The 6698-nt window shown below is 36.5% G+C and overlaps 1 long non-coding RNA gene across 1 annotated transcript; it reads left to right on the top strand.

Annotated features, from left to right (window-relative positions):
• Window positions 1-3612: 3612 nt before the first annotated feature.
• Window positions 3613-6274, top strand: LOC126629313 (uncharacterized). The gene is made up of 2 exons (XR_007625710.1): window positions 3613-3675; window positions 6213-6274. It is a non-coding gene; the product is annotated as an uncharacterized LOC126629313 (long non-coding RNA).
• The last annotated feature ends 424 nt before the right edge of the window (window positions 6275-6698 follow it).

Raw genomic sequence — 6698 nt, forward strand, 5'->3', positions numbered from 1 at the left:
AATGAAAACTTTTCTGTCTTATAAGATTTTAGTTCTAAAACAAACAGCATCCAGGTGATGTAAAAATTTTGAGCAGCTGACGATCTGTATGTTCTTTGTGTGTATGTGTATGTGTGTGTAGATATAGGTGCTTGAGAGAAGCATATGTCAAAGCCATTGGGAGTGGAGTCGCATATGGTTTGGACAAAGTGGAATTTCATCACAGTAGCTGGACAAATATTTATGTACACGTTGATGGGAAGCTTATGAGAGGATGGTGATTTTCGCTTCTCGAGCTAGGGAAGGGACATTTTGGTAAGTTCATTGGTAATTCTCTCTTTCTTTTCCACGAGCTTTGGCTTTTTGGTGCATATCGCTGTGTCACTTTGATCGTCATGGTTACATAGTTATTTTATTGGTTATCTATAACATCCACATTTAGTAAAAGTAACGTTGGTGCGTAGGTAAATTGGAATATTTCACGACGTTATGTGTGGAATGATAACATCCATATGGAGGGATATTTGTTGTAACAAAAATATCAAGAAAAGGAGGAAACTTGGAGACTCGAGAACATTAACGATTAAAGGCTGAAACATTGAAGACATGTTCTGAATTCTAACCTTGGCAGTAGTTGCAGTAGTTTCATTTAGGTTAGGTTAAGTTAAGAGAAAGATTAACCTAGGATAAGTCGCTCTTTAACGTCTTATGTAATGGTTTTCCGTGAAATCGCAGGTCTCCATTGCTAGGGGTCATATCCAAGATCAGCTACTGAGAGTTACGAGTTCGACGAGAAGGAATATCATACAGTTCTTCATCTTCCAAATATCGAATTTGTCTCGAGAATGGTAGAACAACTCATTACAGTTTTACACAAAGCTAGGGACAATTGAAGCACCGATGACGAGGAGGATAAAGCATTCTCATCACGGTTTAGTGTTTACAGCAAAATCAAACTCACCGTATTATCGGTACTTTTTTGTTCCTTGAGTCCCAAGGCTTCTGGTCGAAGTGAATATGTAGGAGTCGTATTATATTGGAATCTGGAGATTACTGACATGCTTTTCAATGGCTTAAACATTGTAGATAACACCTTCTGCTCATATTCCTTATTTTCAAAGGGCTACTTGTTACAAAAATGGAGAAAACCAAATTAAAACAAACGTAAAGGAAATAATGGATACCAAGGAATTTACGTGGCTACGTTCATGGGAAAGCGGTACAAGCTTCTTTTCTTATGTCGAATAACGTTACAACGAGAGTATACTTAATCTCTAAGGCTACAGTGTCTCGCCAAGAGACGCTTGGTAAGTGGGAAGCTAGTTATTAATTAATAATTGCTAACTCCCACATCGGACAAAAATCAAATATTAAATATGTTTAAAAGGATTTACACAATGCTATGATACTGGCGAGCCTAGTAGCGTGAGCTTGTAACTGAGCAAGACATTAAAGTGTTTGTTTGCCTCGATGAAGCCTAACCAAGTGAGACTATGGTGGTCTTGGTCTATTCACCCTTAGGTGAAATCACACAAACAAAGTGCGTCCTTAAGCGGTTAGTGGGGTCTCCCATCCACCAAGGCCCGCATACCATGATATACGTACCCTCAGCATGCTATCTAGTGTGACATCTCATTACACATTCACTTTTTATAACCCACATCAAAATGATTAATGTCATGCAATCTTTATACGTCGTCTTGAATTCACCCCATTACACATTCACTTTTTATAACCCACATCAAAGTGATTAATGTCATGCAATCTTTATACGTCGTCCTGAATTCACCCCGATGGTGTAAAGTGTCTCTTGTAATAAAAATTAAAAACAAATCATGCAATATTTCAACTAGTCCTATAACATCTACTAGTTGAAAATCTTAGTGATGAATATCGTGCAACCTTTCTACATCGTCCTAACTTCACCCCCATAGTGTAAAATGTGTTGTAATAAAAATTAAAAAAAAAAAGTGTCTCTTGTAATAAAAATTAAAAACAAATCATGCAATATTTTTCAACTAGTCCTATACCATCTACTAGTTGAAAATCTTAGTGATGAATATCGTGCAACCTTTCTACATCGTCCTAACTTCACCCCCATAGTGTAAAATGTGTTGTAATAAAAATTTTAAAAAAAAAATCATGCATTATTTTAATTGGTCATATACTATCTACCAGTTGAAAATCAAATTACCAAATGGACAAACTAACAAATTAAGTATGAAACTACAAATAATATTAATTGGAAAACAATAAACAAGACTGCCAAGACGACTAAATCTTGATTGACTTGTAATATAAAAAAATCATGCAATATTTCAGCCAGTCATATATCATCTACTAGTTGAAAATCAGAGTACTAAACGGACGAACAAAGTATGAAACTACGAATACTATTAACAGAAAAGCAATAAACAAGAATACCGAGACGGCTACAAACTATAAAGACACTCATATCTATAGAGAAGAGAATGTCTCAGCTGATCACATGGCTGACTTAGGTTATGGCTTCCATTGGTCATCATGTTTTGGTTTCTCCTCCTATCACTGCTACTAATTTTTTGCAGTTTCTGATATTATTGGCAATGTCATTCATAGGGTTGTCCTTGCCTAGGTTTTTGTTGTTTTGCTTGCGCTTTGCCCTCCTCTATACCAATAAAAAAAATTGTTTAAATTCTAAATTTCTAATGAGGTTAATTTCTACTTTATTACCTTCAAGTTCGCAAAATCGTATTTTACTACACTTATTTTCCGTCTCACTTCCATACTTTAACTTTAATTTTGCGCTATTTTAATACTTCTATTAATTTTTATGTCAACTCATTCGTTAATTGATGATCTTACATTACTCATTGCTCTAGCCCACCAAATTTCAGACACCTAGAGTTTCAACTTAAAATAAATATTACAAAGTAATTAATTAAGAAAAATTTGAAGGAAAAAAAAAAAAAAAAGGCCTCTCATTCTCTTCCCCTCTCTCTTCAACTCCCACTATGCGACTGACTTCTCCCTCCTCTGTTTCTTCTCCAGAATCCACCGCCACCGATGAAGAGGAGGATAAAGCATTCTCATCACTATTTACAGAAATCAAACTCTCCGTATTATCGGTACTTTTTTGTTCCTTGAGTCCCAAGGCTTCTTCTCGAAGTAAATATGTAGGAGTCGTGCAAGGTGCGTAAAGGATACTGGAATCTGGATATTACTGACATGCTTTTCAATGGTTTAAACATTGTAATTTGTAGATATAACACCTTCTGCTCAAATTCCCTCATTCTCAAAGGGCTACTCGTCACAAAAATGGAGAAAACCAAATAAGATAAACGTAAAGGAAATAATGGATACCAAGGAGTTTACGTGGCTACGTTCATGGGAAAGCGGTATAAGCTTCTTTTCTTATCTCGAATAAGGGTACAACGAGAGAATACTTAATCTCTAAGGCTACTGTCTCAACTGGAAATTAATATGAGAAGAGCTTTCTATTCATCACTCTCTGTTGGATTTTGAATTTCACAGTTGGTAAGTTGAAAGCTAGTTATTAAATATATAATGGCTAAAGTCCCACATCGGACAGAGATCAAATATTAAATATATTTAAAAGGGTTTACACAATGATATGATATTGCCGAGCCTAGTAGCGTGGGTTTGTAACTAAGCAGGGCATTAAAGTGATTGGTTGTATCGGTGATGCCTAACCAGGTGAGGTTATGGTGGTCTTAGTCTGTTCACCTTAGGTGAAATCATACAATGTGCACCCTTAAGCCCTCGGGTTAGTAGGGTTTCCCATCCACCATGGTTGGGTAGCTAATAAAAACTTGCTTTAGATTGGGGTTATGGGTTCCAACCCAAGCCCCGCAGACCAAGATATGCCTACCCTCAGCGTGCTGCCTGGTGTATGGCATCCAACTACACATTCACTTTTTGGGACAAGTGTGGAATCTCCTCCGTATATATATTGCAATTTTTCAGCCATCCACATACCATCTTTCATTTTTTATTTTATTTTTATCGATGAAAGAGTCGGGATTAGAATTTAAAACCTCTTTCCAACTTTGATGTTGTGTTTCGATGAGTGGTTACCAAGTATCAAGAAGGTGAGTGGTAAAGCAACGGCACAATAGTTAAGAGATTCCACTCCTCATAACCTAGAAGACATTCAATGCTATAACATCATTGAGCCTAGTAACGTGAGCTTGTAACTAAGCAAGGCATTAAAGAGCTTGGTTGCCTTGATGAAACCTAACTAGGTGAGTTTATGACGGTCTTGTTCTGTTCATCCTTGGGTGAAATCACACATAATGCGCCCTTAAGCCCTCAGGTTAGTGGGGTCCCCCATCCACCATGGTTGGGTAGCTAATAAAAACTTGCTTTAGATTGGGATTATGGGTTGTAACCCAAGCCCAGCAGAGCAAAGATATGCATACCCTCAACGTGCTATCTGGTGTGTGGCATCTCACTACACATTCACTTTTTGTAACCCACATCAAAGTGATGTATATCATTCAATCTTTCTTCGTCGTCCTGAGTTCACCCCTATGGTGTAAATTGTCTCTTGCAATAAGAAATTAAAAAATATCATGCAATATAATTTTCAACTAGACATATACCATCTACCAGTGGAAAATCAAAGTGATGAATATCATGCAACTATATCGTCCTCACTTCACCCCCATAGTGTAAAATGTCTCTTGTAATAAAAAATTTAAAAAAATCATGCAATATTTTAACTAGTCATATACCATATACCAGTTGAAAATCAGATTACCAAACGAGCAGATTAACAAATTAAGTATGAAACTATGAATAATATTAACTGGAAAACAATAAACAAGAATGCCGAGACGACTACATACTGAGGACTACATCTTGATTGACTTGTAATAAAAAAAAATAAAGCAATATTTGGCCAGTCATATACCATCTACCAGTTGAAAATCAAAGTACTAAACGGATGAACAAAGTATGAAACTACGAATACTCTTAACAGAAAACAATAAACAAGAATGCCAAGATGACTACAAAGTATGAAGACACTCCTATCTATAGAGAACACATGGCTGACCTGGGTTATGGCTTCCCTTGGTCATCATGTTTTTGTTTCTCCTCCTGTCATTGATACTAATTTTTTGCAGTTTTTGATATTATAGGCAATGTCCTTCATAGGGTCGTCCTTGCCTAGGTTTTTCTTGTTTTGCTTGCTGTGGGCTTTTGCCCTCCTCTGTACTAAAAAAAAAACTTGTTTAAATTCTAAAGTTCTAATGAGGATAATTTCTATTTTATTACTCTTAAGTTCGCAAAATCTCATTTTACTCCACTTATTTATTTTTTGACCCACTTCCATACCTTAAGTTTAAATTTTCTGCTACTTTAATACTTCTGTTAATTTTGCTATCAACTCATTCGTTAACTGGTGACTTGACATTACTTATTGCTCTAGCCCACCAAATTTCTGACACTTGGAGTTTGAACTTAAATACATATTACAAATTAATTAAGAAAAATTTGAAATAAAAAAGGAAGGGAATTAAAAAAAGGTCTCACTCTCTTCCCTTCTCTCTTCAACTCCCACTACGCGACTTCTCCCTCCTCGGTCTCTTCTCCATAATCCACCGCCACCGATGAAGAGGAGGATACAGCATTCTCATCACTATTTACAGACAAAAAAAAAAAAAATCAAACTCACCGTACTATCGGTACTTTTTTGTTCCTTGAGTCCCAAGGCTTCTGGTCGAAGTAAATATGTAGGAGTCGTGCAAGGTGTGTGAAGGATATTGGAATCTGGAGATTACTGACATGCTTTTCAATGGTTTAAACATTTTAATTTGTAGATATAACACCTTCTGCTCAAATTCCTTCATTTTCAAAGGGCTACTCGTCACAAAAATGGAGAAAACCAAATAAGATAAACGTAAAGGAAATAATGCGTACCAAGGAATTTACGTGGCTACGTTCATGGGAAAGCGGTATAAGCTTCTTTTCTTATATCTCACCTGGAAATTAATATGAGAAGAGCTTTCTATTCATCACTCTCTGTTGGATTTTGAATTTCACAGTTGGTAAGTTGGAAGCTAGTTATTAAGTAGATAATTGCTAAAGTCCCACATCGGACAGAGATCAAATATTAAATATGTTTAAAAGGGTTTACACAAGGATATGATATTGCCGAGTCTAGTAGCGTGGACTTGTAACTAAGCAGGGCATTAAAGTGATTGGTTGTATCAGTGATGCCTAACCAGGTGAGGTTATGGTGGTCTTAGTCTGTTCACTTTGGGTGAAATCACACAATGTGCGCCCTTAAGCCCTCAGGTTAGTAGGATTTCCCATCCACCATAGTTGGGTAGCTAATAAAAAATCAATCTTTAGATTGGGGTTATGGGTCCTAACCCAAGCCCCGCAGACCAAGATATGCCTACCCTTAGCGTGCTGCCTGGTGTATGGCATCCAACTACACATTCACTTTTTGGGAGAGGGGAAAGAGGTATAGAATCTTTAACTAACCAGCATCAACAAAGTGATATTATGCAACTAAGAAGTGGGAACTGGATCCTCCTGAGCAGAACGTCCACACCGTAAAAGGTAACCTTGGAGTGTAAATATACGTATGTAACATTTTTTTACAAAATGAGCACAAGTGTAGAATCTCCTCCATATATATATTGCAATTTTTCAGCCATCCACATACCATCTTTCATTTTTTTTTTTTTTTTTATCGATGAAAGAGT

Source organism: Malus sylvestris, chromosome 7 (assembly GCF_916048215.2).
Source record: "Malus sylvestris chromosome 7, drMalSylv7.2, whole genome shotgun sequence".
In the NCBI taxonomy this organism is placed as follows: Eukaryota; Viridiplantae; Streptophyta; class Magnoliopsida; order Rosales; family Rosaceae; genus Malus; species Malus sylvestris.